The sequence below is a fragment of the Daphnia pulicaria genome, chromosome 3 (assembly GCF_021234035.1).
Source record: "Daphnia pulicaria isolate SC F1-1A chromosome 3, SC_F0-13Bv2, whole genome shotgun sequence".
NCBI lineage: Eukaryota > Metazoa > Arthropoda > Branchiopoda > Diplostraca > Daphniidae > Daphnia > Daphnia pulicaria.
The window spans coordinates 564,450-576,886 of record NC_060915.1 but is presented as its reverse complement, the minus strand read 5'-3'; the positions used below and the strand labels follow the sequence as shown (position 1 = coordinate 576,886).

The 12,437-nt window shown below is 36.5% G+C and overlaps 26 pseudogenes; all 26 read right to left on the bottom strand.

The window, feature by feature from the left end:
- Window positions 1-270: 270 nt before the first annotated feature.
- On the bottom strand, window positions 271-389 carry LOC124334445 (annotated as a pseudogene).
- A 415-nt stretch (window positions 390-804) lies between these two features.
- Window positions 805-923, bottom strand: LOC124334444 (annotated as a pseudogene).
- A 284-nt stretch (window positions 924-1,207) lies between these two features.
- LOC124329747 lies at window positions 1,208-1,326 on the bottom strand (annotated as a pseudogene).
- A 284-nt stretch (window positions 1,327-1,610) lies between these two features.
- On the bottom strand, window positions 1,611-1,729 carry LOC124334018 (annotated as a pseudogene).
- A 416-nt stretch (window positions 1,730-2,145) lies between these two features.
- LOC124334442 lies at window positions 2,146-2,264 on the bottom strand (annotated as a pseudogene).
- Window positions 2,265-2,679: 415 nt separating this feature from the next.
- Window positions 2,680-2,798, bottom strand: LOC124333694 (annotated as a pseudogene).
- Window positions 2,799-3,082: 284 nt separating this feature from the next.
- Window positions 3,083-3,201, bottom strand: LOC124334017 (annotated as a pseudogene).
- A 416-nt stretch (window positions 3,202-3,617) lies between these two features.
- On the bottom strand, window positions 3,618-3,736 carry LOC124334441 (annotated as a pseudogene).
- Window positions 3,737-4,151: 415 nt separating this feature from the next.
- Window positions 4,152-4,270, bottom strand: LOC124334440 (annotated as a pseudogene).
- Window positions 4,271-4,554: 284 nt separating this feature from the next.
- On the bottom strand, window positions 4,555-4,673 carry LOC124329746 (annotated as a pseudogene).
- A 416-nt stretch (window positions 4,674-5,089) lies between these two features.
- LOC124334439 lies at window positions 5,090-5,208 on the bottom strand (annotated as a pseudogene).
- A 415-nt stretch (window positions 5,209-5,623) lies between these two features.
- Window positions 5,624-5,742, bottom strand: LOC124334438 (annotated as a pseudogene).
- A 284-nt stretch (window positions 5,743-6,026) lies between these two features.
- Window positions 6,027-6,145, bottom strand: LOC124329745 (annotated as a pseudogene).
- Window positions 6,146-6,561: 416 nt separating this feature from the next.
- On the bottom strand, window positions 6,562-6,680 carry LOC124334437 (annotated as a pseudogene).
- A 415-nt stretch (window positions 6,681-7,095) lies between these two features.
- On the bottom strand, window positions 7,096-7,214 carry LOC124334436 (annotated as a pseudogene).
- Window positions 7,215-7,498: 284 nt separating this feature from the next.
- LOC124329744 lies at window positions 7,499-7,617 on the bottom strand (annotated as a pseudogene).
- A 415-nt stretch (window positions 7,618-8,032) lies between these two features.
- LOC124334435 lies at window positions 8,033-8,151 on the bottom strand (annotated as a pseudogene).
- A 285-nt stretch (window positions 8,152-8,436) lies between these two features.
- LOC124329844 lies at window positions 8,437-8,555 on the bottom strand (annotated as a pseudogene).
- Window positions 8,556-8,839: 284 nt separating this feature from the next.
- LOC124334015 lies at window positions 8,840-8,958 on the bottom strand (annotated as a pseudogene).
- A 416-nt stretch (window positions 8,959-9,374) lies between these two features.
- LOC124334434 lies at window positions 9,375-9,493 on the bottom strand (annotated as a pseudogene).
- A 284-nt stretch (window positions 9,494-9,777) lies between these two features.
- On the bottom strand, window positions 9,778-9,896 carry LOC124334014 (annotated as a pseudogene).
- A 416-nt stretch (window positions 9,897-10,312) lies between these two features.
- On the bottom strand, window positions 10,313-10,431 carry LOC124334433 (annotated as a pseudogene).
- A 415-nt stretch (window positions 10,432-10,846) lies between these two features.
- Window positions 10,847-10,965, bottom strand: LOC124333692 (annotated as a pseudogene).
- Window positions 10,966-11,249: 284 nt separating this feature from the next.
- LOC124334013 lies at window positions 11,250-11,368 on the bottom strand (annotated as a pseudogene).
- Window positions 11,369-11,783: 415 nt separating this feature from the next.
- Window positions 11,784-11,902, bottom strand: LOC124334431 (annotated as a pseudogene).
- Window positions 11,903-12,317: 415 nt separating this feature from the next.
- LOC124333691 lies at window positions 12,318-12,436 on the bottom strand (annotated as a pseudogene).
- Between the last annotated feature and the right edge of the window lies 1 nt (window position 12,437).

The following is a 12,437-nucleotide window of genomic DNA, read 5'->3' as shown; positions in this document are numbered from 1 at the left end:
TTTATCCAGAATCATTAAAATAGATGAATTGAACCTATCTCTATGCCATTGATATTTTTGATCTACGAATTCGGACTGGTAACCATCGCGATTAAAAAACGCGATAAACTTTGAAAAAACTCTCAATGGAATTGATCCAGAATCATTCTTATAGATGAATTGAACCTATCTCTAAGGCATTGAAATGTTTTATCTACGAATTTGGACTGGTAACCATCGTGATTGAAAAAAAAATTTCAAGAAATTTGTTATTGAAAACAAACTATTTATCGCAAACGACATCCCGTATTCCCAAGCGGTCACCCTTCCAAGTACTAACGGGACTCGACGTAACTTAACTTCTGGGAGCTGACGAGACCAGGTGCGTTCTACGTGATATGGCCGTTGACATTCAAAAATGAAAAATTACCCTCCCAGTCCCAATGGATGAATAGAAAATCACTTCAAAGTGATAGAAATGTTTGTTCATTGAATTTGGACTCGTAACCATCGCGAATAAAAAAGCGCGATAAACTTTGAAAAACTCGCAATGAAATTTATCCAGAATCATTCAAATAGATGAATTGAACCTATCTCTATGCCATTGATATTTTTGATCTACGAATTTGGACTGGTAACCATCGCGATTAAAAAACGCGATAAACTTTGAAAAACTCTCAATGGAATTGATCCAGAATCATTCTTATAGATGAATTGAACCTATCTCTAAGGCTTTGAAATGTTTTATCTACGAATTTGGACTGGTAACCATCGTGATTGAAAAAAAAATTTCAAGAAATTTGTTATTGAAAACAAACTATTTATCGCAAACGACATCCCGTATTCCCAAGCGGTCACCCTTCCAAGTACTAACGGGACTCGACGTAACTTAACTTCTGGGAGCTGACGAGACCAGGTGCGTTCTACGTGATATGGCCGTTGACATTCAAAAATGAAAAATTACCCTCCCAGTCCCAATGGATGAATAGAAAATCACTTCAAAGTGATAGAAATGTTTGTTCATTTAATTTGGACTCGTAACCATCGCGAATAAAAAAGCGCGATAAACTTTGAAAAACTCGCAATGAAATTTATCCAGAATTATTCAAATAGATGAATTGAACCTATCTCTATGCCATTGATATTTTTGATCTACGAATTTGGACTGGTAACCATCGTGATTGAAAAAAAATTTCAAGAAATTTGTTATTGAAAACAAACTATTCATTGAAAACGACATCCCGTATTCCCAAGCGGTCACCCTTCCAAGTACTAACGGGACTCGACGTGACTTAACTTCTGGGAGCTGACGAGACCAGGTGCGTTCTACGTGATATGGCCGTTGACATTCAAAAATGAAAAATTACCCTCCCAGTCCCAATGGATGAATAGAAAATCAATTCAAAGTGATAGAAATGTTTGTTCATTGAATTTGGACTCGTAACCATCGCGAATAAAAAAGCGCGATAAACTTTGAAAAACTCGCAATGAAATTTATCCAGAATCATTCCTATAGATGAATTGAACCTATCTCTATGCCATTGATATTTTTGATCTACGAATTTGGACTGGTAACCATCGTGATTGAAAAAAAATGTCAAGAAATTTGTTATTGAAAACAAACTATTCATTGCCAACGACATCCCGTATTCCCAAGCGGTCACCCTTCCAAGTACTAACGGGACTCGACGTGACTTAACTTCTGGGAGCTGACGAGACCAGGTGCGTTCTACGTGATATGGCCGTTGACATTCAAAACTGAAAAATTACCCTCCCAGTCCCAATGGATGAATAGAAAATCAATTCAAAGTGATAGAAATGTTTGTTCATTGAATTTGGACTCGTAACCATCGCGAATAAAAAAGCGCGATAAACTTTGAAAAACTCGCAATGAAATTTATCCAGAATCATTCAAATAGATGAATTGAACCTATCTCTATGCCATTGATATTTTTGATCTACGAATTTGGACTGGTAACCATCGCGATTAAAAAACGCGATAAACTTTGAAAAAACTCTCAATGGAATTGATCCAGAATCATTCTTATAGATGAATTGAACCTATCTCTAAGGCATTGAAATGTTTTATCTACGAATTTGGACTGGTAACCATCGTGATTGAAAAAAAAATTTCAAGAAATTTGTTATTGAAAACAAACTATTCATCGCAAACGACATCCCGTATTCCCAAGCGGTCACCCTTCCAAGTACTAACGGGACTCGACGTAACTTAACTTCTGGGAGCTGACGAGACCAGGTGCGTTCTACGTGATATGGCCGTTGACATTCAAAAATGAAAAATTACCCTCCCAGTCCCAATGGATGAATAGAAAATCACTTCAAAGTGATAGAAATGTTTGTTCATTGAATTTGGACTCGTAACCATCGCGAATAAAAAAGCGCGATAAACTTTGAAAAACTCGCAATGAAATTTATCCAGAATCATTCAAATAGATGAATTGAACCTATCTCTATGCCATTGATATTTTTGATCTACGAATTTGGACTGGTAACCATAGCGATTAAAAAACGCGATAAACTTTGAAAAACTCTCAATGGAATTGATCCAGAATCATTCTTATAGATGAATTGAACCTATCTCTAAGGCATTGAAATGTTTTATCTACGAATTTGGACTGGTAACCATCGTGATTGAAAAAAAAATTTCAAGAAATTTGTTATTGAAAACAAACTATTCATCGCCAACGACATCCCGTATTCCCAAGCGGTCACCCTTCCAAGTACTAACGGGACTCGACATAACTTAACTTCTGGGAGCTGACGAGACCAGGTGCGTTCTACGTGATATGGCCGTTGACATTCAAAAATGAAAAATTACCCTCCCAGTCCCAATGGATGAATAGAAAATCACTTCAAAGTGATAGAAATGTTTGTTCATTTAATTTGGACTCGTAACCATCGCGAATAAAAAAGCGCGATAAACTTTGAAAAACTCGCAATGAAATTTATCCAGAATTATTCAAATAGATGAATTGAACCTATCTCTATGCCATTGATATTTTTGATCTACGAATTTGGACTGGTAACCATCGTGATTGAAAAAAAATTTCAAGAAATTTGTTATTGAAAACAAACTATTCATTGCCAACGACATCCCGTATTCCCAAGCGGTCACCCTTCCAAGTACTAACGGGACTCGACGTGACTTAACTTCTGGGAGCTGACGAGACCAGGTGCGTTCTACGTGATATGGCCGTTGACATTCAAAAATGAAAAATTACCCTCCCAGTCCCAATGGATGAATAGAAAATCAATTCAAAGTGATAGAAATGTTTGTTCATTGAATTTGGACTCGTAACCATCGCGAATAAAAAAGCGCGATAAACTTTGAAAAACTCGCAATGAAATTTATCCAGAATCATTAAAATAGATGAATTGAACCTATCTCTATGCCATTGATATTTTTGATCTACGAATTCGGACTGGTAACCATCGCGATTAAAAAACGCGATAAACTTTGAAAAAACTCTCAATGGAATTGATCCAGAATCATTCTTATAGATGAATTGAACCTATCTCTAAGGCATTGAAATGTTTTATCTACGAATTTGGACTGGTAACCATCGTGATTGAAAAAAAAATTTCAAGAAATTTGTTATTGAAAACAAACTATTTATCGCAAACGACATCCCGTATTCCCAAGCGGTCACCCTTCCAAGTACTAACGGGACTCGACGTAACTTAACTTCTGGGAGCTGACGAGACCAGGTGCGTTCTACGTGATATGGCCGTTGACATTCAAAAATGAAAAATTACCCTCCCAGTCCCAATGGATGAATAGAAAATCACTTCAAAGTGATAGAAATGTTTGTTCATTGAATTTGGACTCGTAACCATCGCGAATAAAAAAGCGCGATAAACTTTGAAAAACTCGCAATGAAATTTATCCAGAATCATTCAAATAGATGAATTGAACCTATCTCTATGCCATTGATATTTTTGATCTACGAATTTGGACTGGTAACCATCGCGATTAAAAAACGCGATAAACTTTGAAAAACTCTCAATGGAATTGATCCAGAATCATTCTTATAGATGAATTGAACCTATCTCTAAGGCTTTGAAATGTTTTATCTACGAATTTGGACTGGTAACCATCGTGATTGAAAAAAAAATTTCAAGAAATTTGTTATTGAAAACAAACTATTTATCGCAAACGACATCCCGTATTCCCAAGCGGTCACCCTTCCAAGTACTAACGGGACTCGACGTAACTTAACTTCTGGGAGCTGACGAGACCAGGTGCGTTCTACGTGATATGGCCGTTGACATTCAAAAATGAAAAATTACCCTCCCAGTCCCAATGGATGAATAGAAAATCACTTCAAAGTGATAGAAATGTTTGTTCATTTAATTTGGACTCGTAACCATCGCGAATAAAAAAGCGCGATAAACTTTGAAAAACTCGCAATGAAATTTATCCAGAATTATTCAAATAGATGAATTGAACCTATCTCTATGCCATTGATATTTTTGATCTACGAATTTGGACTGGTAACCATCGTGATTGAAAAAAAATTTCAAGAAATTTGTTATTGAAAACAAACTATTCATTGAAAACGACATCCCGTATTCCCAAGCGGTCACCCTTCCAAGTACTAACGGGACTCGACGTGACTTAACTTCTGGGAGCTGACGAGACCAGGTGCGTTCTACGTGATATGGCCGTTGACATTCAAAAATGAAAAATTACCCTCCCAGTCCCAATGGATGAATAGAAAATCAATTCAAAGTGATAGAAATGTTTGTTCATTGAATTTGGACTCGTAACCATCGCGAATAAAAAAGCGCGATAAACTTTGAAAAACTCGCAATGAAATTTATCCAGAATCATTAAAATAGATGAATTGAACCTATCTCTATGCCATTGATATTTTTGATCTACGAATTCGGACTGGTAACCATCGCGATTAAAAAACGCGATAAACTTTGAAAAAACTCTCAATGGAATTGATCCAGAATCATTCTTATAGATGAATTGAACCTATCTCTAAGGCATTGAAATGTTTTATCTACGAATTTGGACTGGTAACCATCGTGATTGAAAAAAAAATTTCAAGAAATTTGTTATTGAAAACAAACTATTTATCGCAAACGACATCCCGTATTCCCAAGCGGTCACCCTTCCAAGTACTAACGGGACTCGACGTAACTTAACTTCTGGGAGCTGACGAGACCAGGTGCGTTCTACGTGATATGGCCGTTGACATTCAAAAATGAAAAATTACCCTCCCAGTCCCAATGGATGAATAGAAAATCACTTCAAAGTGATAGAAATGTTTGTTCATTGAATTTGGACTCGTAACCATCGCGAATAAAAAAGCGCGATAAACTTTGAAAAACTCGCAATGAAATTTATCCAGAATCATTCAAATAGATGAATTGAACCTATCTCTATGCCATTGATATTTTTGATCTACGAATTTGGACTGGTAACCATCGCGATTAAAAAACGCGATAAACTTTGAAAAACTCTCAATGGAATTGATCCAGAATCATTCTTATAGATGAATTGAACCTATCTCTAAGGCTTTGAAATGTTTTATCTACGAATTTGGACTGGTAACCATCGTGATTGAAAAAAAAATTTCAAGAAATTTGTTATTGAAAACAAACTATTTATCGCAAACGACATCCCGTATTCCCAAGCGGTCACCCTTCCAAGTACTAACGGGACTCGACGTAACTTAACTTCTGGGAGCTGACGAGACCAGGTGCGTTCTACGTGATATGGCCGTTGACATTCAAAAATGAAAAATTACCCTCCCAGTCCCAATGGATGAATAGAAAATCACTTCAAAGTGATAGAAATGTTTGTTCATTTAATTTGGACTCGTAACCATCGCGAATAAAAAAGCGCGATAAACTTTGAAAAACTCGCAATGAAATTTATCCAGAATTATTCAAATAGATGAATTGAACCTATCTCTATGCCATTGATATTTTTGATCTACGAATTTGGACTGGTAACCATCGTGATTGAAAAAAAATTTCAAGAAATTTGTTATTGAAAACAAACTATTCATTGAAAACGACATCCCGTATTCCCAAGCGGTCACCCTTCCAAGTACTAACGGGACTCGACGTGACTTAACTTCTGGGAGCTGACGAGACCAGGTGCGTTCTACGTGATATGGCCGTTGACATTCAAAAATGAAAAATTACCCTCCCAGTCCCAATGGATGAATAGAAAATCAATTCAAAGTGATAGAAATGTTTGTTCATTGAATTTGGACTCGTAACCATCGCGAATAAAAAAGCGCGATAAACTTTGAAAAACTCGCAATGAAATTTATCCAGAATCATTAAAATAGATGAATTGAACCTATCTCTATGCCATTGATATTTTTGATCTACGAATTCGGACTGGTAACCATCGCGATTAAAAAACGCGATAAACTTTGAAAAAACTCTCAATGGAATTGATCCAGAATCATTCTTATAGATGAATTGAACCTATCTCTAAGGCATTGAAATGTTTTATCTACGAATTTGGACTGGTAACCATCGTGATTGAAAAAAAAATTTCAAGAAATTTGTTATTGAAAACAAACTATTTATCGCAAACGACATCCCGTATTCCCAAGCGGTCACCCTTCCAAGTACTAACGGGACTCGACGTAACTTAACTTCTGGGAGCTGACGAGACCAGGTGCGTTCTACGTGATATGGCCGTTGACATTCAAAAATGAAAAATTACCCTCCCAGTCCCAATGGATGAATAGAAAATCACTTCAAAGTGATAGAAATGTTTGTTCATTGAATTTGGACTCGTAACCATCGCGAATAAAAAAGCGCGATAAACTTTGAAAAACTCGCAATGAAATTTATCCAGAATCATTCAAATAGATGAATTGAACCTATCTCTATGCCATTGATATTTTTGATCTACGAATTTGGACTGGTAACCATCGCGATTAAAAAACGCGATAAACTTTGAAAAACTCTCAATGGAATTGATCCAGAATCATTCTTATAGATGAATTGAACCTATCTCTAAGGCTTTGAAATGTTTTATCTACGAATTTGGACTGGTAACCATCGTGATTGAAAAAAAAATTTCAAGAAATTTGTTATTGAAAACAAACTATTTATCGCAAACGACATCCCGTATTCCCAAGCGGTCACCCTTCCAAGTACTAACGGGACTCGACGTAACTTAACTTCTGGGAGCTGACGAGACCAGGTGCGTTCTACGTGATATGGCCGTTGACATTCAAAAATGAAAAATTACCCTCCCAGTCCCAATGGATGAATAGAAAATCACTTCAAAGTGATAGAAATGTTTGTTCATTTAATTTGGACTCGTAACCATCGCGAATAAAAAAGCGCGATAAACTTTGAAAAACTCGCAATGAAATTTATCCAGAATTATTCAAATAGATGAATTGAACCTATCTCTATGCCATTGATATTTTTGATCTACGAATTTGGACTGGTAACCATCGTGATTGAAAAAAAATTTCAAGAAATTTGTTATTGAAAACAAACTATTCATTGAAAACGACATCCCGTATTCCCAAGCGGTCACCCTTCCAAGTACTAACGGGACTCGACGTGACTTAACTTCTGGGAGCTGACGAGACCAGGTGCGTTCTACGTGATATGGCCGTTGACATTCAAAAATGAAAAATTACCCTCCCAGTCCCAATGGATGAATAGAAAATCAATTCAAAGTGATAGAAATGTTTGTTCATTGAATTTGGACTCGTAACCATCGCGAATAAAAAAGCGCGATAAACTTTGAAAAACTCGCAATGAAATTCATCCAGAATCATTAAAATAGATGAATTGAACCTATCTCTATGCCATTGATATTTTTGATCTACGAATTTGGACTGGTAACCATCGCGATTAAAAAACGCGATAAACTTTGAAAAACTCTCAATGGAATTGATCCAGAATCATTCTTATAGATGAATTGAACCTATCTCTAAGGCTTTGAAATGTTTTATCTACGAATTTGGACTGGTAACCATCGTGATTGAAAAAAAAATTTCAAGAAATTTGTTATTGAAAACAAACTATTTATCGCAAACGACATCCCGTATTCCCAAGCGGTCACCCTTCCAAGTACTAACGGGACTCGACGTAACTTAACTTCTGGGAGCTGACGAGACCAGGTGCGTTCTACGTGATATGGCCGTTGACATTCAAAAATGAAAAATTACCCTCCCAGTCCCAATGGATGAATAGAAAATCACTTCAAAGTGATAGAAATGTTTGTTCATTGAATTTGGACTCGTAACCATCGCGAATAAAAAAGCGCGATAAACTTTGAAAAACTCGCAATGAAATTTATCCAGAATCATTCAAATAGATGAATTGAACCTATCTCTAAGGCATTGAAAGGTTTTATCTACGAATTTGGACTGGTAACCATCGTGATTGAAAAAAAAATTTCAAGAAATTTGTTATTGAAAACAAAATATTCATCGCCAACGACATCCCGTATTCCCAAGCGGTCACCCTTCCAAGTACTAACGGGACTCGACGTAACTTAACTTCTGGGAGCTGACGAGACCAGGTGCGTTCTACGTGATATGGCCGTTGACATTCAAAAATGAAAAATTACCCTCCCAGTCCCAATGGATGAATAGAAAATCACTTCAAAGTGATAGAAATGTTTGTTCATTGAATTTGGACTCGTAACCATCGCGAATAAAAAAGCGCGATAAACTTTGAAAAACTCGCAATGAAATTTATCCAGAATCATTCAAATAGATGAATTGAACCTATCTCTATGCCATTGATATTTTTGATCTACGAATTTGGACTGGTAACCATCGTGATTGAAAAAAAATTTCAAGAAATTTGTTATTGAAAACAAACTATTCATTGCCAACGACATCCCGTATTCCCAAGCGGTCACCCTTCCAAGTACTAACGGGACTCGACGTGACTTAACTTCTGGGAGCTGACGAGACCAGGTGCGTTCTACGTGATATGGCCGTTGACATTCAAAAATGAAAAATTACCCTCCCAGTCCCAATGGATGAATAGAAAATCAATTCAAAGTGATAGAAATGTTTGTTCATTGAATTTGGACTCGTAACCATCGCGAATAAAAAAGCGCGATAAACTTTGAAAAACTCGCAATGAAATTTATCCAGAATCATTAAAATAGATGAATTGAACCTATCTCTATGCCATTGATATTTTTGATCTACGAATTTGGACTGGTAACCATCGCGATTAAAAAACGCGATAAACTTTGAAAAAACTCTCAATGGAATTGATCCAGAATCATTCTTATAGATGAATTGAACCTATCTCTAAGGCATTGAAATGTTTTATCTACGAATTTGGACTGGTAACCATCGTGATTGAAAAAAAAATTTCAAGAAATTTGTTATTGAAAACAAACTATTCATCGCAAACGACATCCCGTATTCCCAAGCGGTCACCCTTCCAAGTACTAACGGGACTCGACGTAACTTAACTTCTGGGAGCTGACGAGACCAGGTGCGTTCTACGTGATATGGCCGTTGACATTCAAAAATGAAAAATTACCCTCCCAGTCCCAATGGATGAATAGAAAATCACTTCAAAGTGATAGAAATGTTTGTTCATTGAATTTGGACTCGTAACCATCGCGAATAAAAAAGCGCGATAAACTTTGAAAAACTCGCAATGAAATTTATCCAGAATCATTCAAATAGATGAATTGAACCTATCTCTATGCCATTGATATTTTTGATCTACGAATTTGGACTGGTAACCATCGTGATTGAAAAAAAATTTCAAGAAATTTGTTATTGAAAACAAACTATTCATTGCCAACGACATCCCGTATTCCCAAGCGGTCACCCTTCCAAGTACTAACGGGACTCGACGTGACTTAACTTCTGGGAGCTGACGAGACCAGGTGCGTTCTACGTGATATGGCCGTTGACATTCAAAAATGAAAAATTACCCTCCCAGTCCCAATGGATGAATAGAAAATCAATTCAAAGTGATAGAAATGTTTGTTCATTGAATTTGGACTCGTAACCATCGCGAATAAAAAAGCGCGATAAACTTTGAAAAACTCGCAATGAAATTTATCCAGAATCATTAAAATAGATGAATTGAACCTATCTCTATGCCATTGATATTTTTGATCTACGAATTTGGACTGGTAACCATCGCGATTAAAAAACGCGATAAACTTTGAAAAAACTCTCAATGGAATTGATCCAGAATCATTCTTATAGATGAATTGAACCTATCTCTAAGGCATTGAAATGTTTTATCTACGAATTTGGACTGGTAACCATCGTGATTGAAAAAAAAATTTCAAGAAATTTGTTATTGAAAACAAACTATTCATCGCAAACGACATCCCGTATTCCCAAGCGGTCACCCTTCCAAGTACTAACGGGACTCGACGTAACTTAACTTCTGGGAGCTGACGAGACCAGGTGCGTTCTACGTGATATGGCCGTTGACATTCAAAAATGAAAAATTACCCTCCCAGTCCCAATGGATGAATAGAAAATCACTTCAAAGTGATAGAAATGTTTGTTCATTGAATTTGGACTCGTAACCATCGCGAATAAAAAAGCGCGATAAACTTTGAAAAACTCGCAATGAAATTTATCCAGAATCATTCAAATAGATGAATTGAACCTATCTCTATGCCATTGATATTTTTGATCTACGAATTTGGACTGGTAACCATCGCGATTAAAAAACGCGATAAACTTTGAAAAACTCTCAATGGAATTGATCCAGAATCATTCTTATAGATGAATTGAACCTATCTCTAAGGCATTGAAATGTTTTATCTACGAATTTGGACTGGTAACCATCGTGATTGAAAAAAAAATTTCAAGAAATTTGTTATTGAAAACAAACTATTCATCGCCAACGACATCCCGTATTCCCAAGCGGTCACCCTTCCAAGTACTAACGGGACTCGACATAACTTAACTTCTGGGAGCTGACGAGACCAGGTGCGTTCTACGTGATATGGCCGTTGACATTCAAAAATGAAAAATTACCCTCCCAGTCCCAATGGATGAATAGAAAATCACTTCAAAGTGATAGAAATGTTTGTTCATTTAATTTGGACTCGTAACCATCGCGAATAAAAAAGCGCGATAAACTTTGAAAAACTCGCAATGAAATTTATCCAGAATTATTCAAATAGATGAATTGAACCTATCTCTATGCCATTGATATTTTTGATCTACGAATTTGGACTGGTAACCATCGTGATTGAAAAAAAATTTCAAGAAATTTGTTATTGAAAACAAACTATTCATTGCCAACGACATCCCGTATTCCCAAGCGGTCACCCTTCCAAGTACTAACGGGACTCGACGTGACTTAACTTCTGGGAGCTGACGAGACCAGGTGCGTTCTACGTGATATGGCCGTTGACATTCAAAAATGAAAAATTACCCTCCCAGTCCCAATGGATGAATAGAAAATCACTTCAAAGTGATAGAAATGTTTGTTCATTGAATTTGGACTCGTAACCATCGCGAATAAAAAAGCGCGATAAACTTTGAAAAACTCGCAATGAAATTTATCCAGAATCATTCAAATAGATGAATTGAACCTATCTCTATGCCATTGATATTTTTGATCTACGAATTTGGACTGGTAACCATCGCGATTAAAAAACGCGATAAACTTTGAAAAACTCTCAATGGAATTGATCCAGAATCATTCTTATAGATGAATTGAACCTATCTCTAAGGCATTGAAATGTTTTATCTACGAATTTGGACTGGTAACCATCGTGATTGAAAAAAAAATTTCAAGAAATTTGTTATTGAAAACAAACTATTCATCGCAAACGACATCCCGTATTCCCAAGCGGTCACCCTTCCAAGTACTAACGGGACTCGACGTAACTTAACTTCTGGGAGCTGACGAGACCAGGTGCGTTCTACGTGATATGGCCGTTGACATTCAAAAATGAAAAATTACCCTCCCAGTCCCAATGGATGAATAGAAAATCACTTCAAAGTGATAGAAATGTTTGTTCATTGAATTTGGACTCGTAACCATCGCGAATAAAAAAGCGCGATAAACTTTGAAAAACTCGCAATGAAATTTATCCAGAATCATTCAAATAGATGAATTGAACCTATCTCTATGCCATTGATATTTTTGATCTACGAATTTGGACTGGTAACCATCGCGATTAAAAAACGCGATAAACTTTGAAAAACTCTCAATGGAATTGATCCAGAATCATTCTTATAGATGAATTGAACCTATCTCTAAGGCATTGAAATGTTTTATCTACGAATTTGGACTGGTAACCATCGTGATTGAAAAAAAAATTTCAAGAAATTTGTTATTGAAAACAAACTATTCATCGCCAACGACATCCCGTATTCCCAAGCGGTCACCCTTCCAAGTACTAACGGGACTCGACATAACTTAACTTCTGGGAGCTGACGAGACCAGGTGCGTTCTACGTGATATGGCCGTTGACA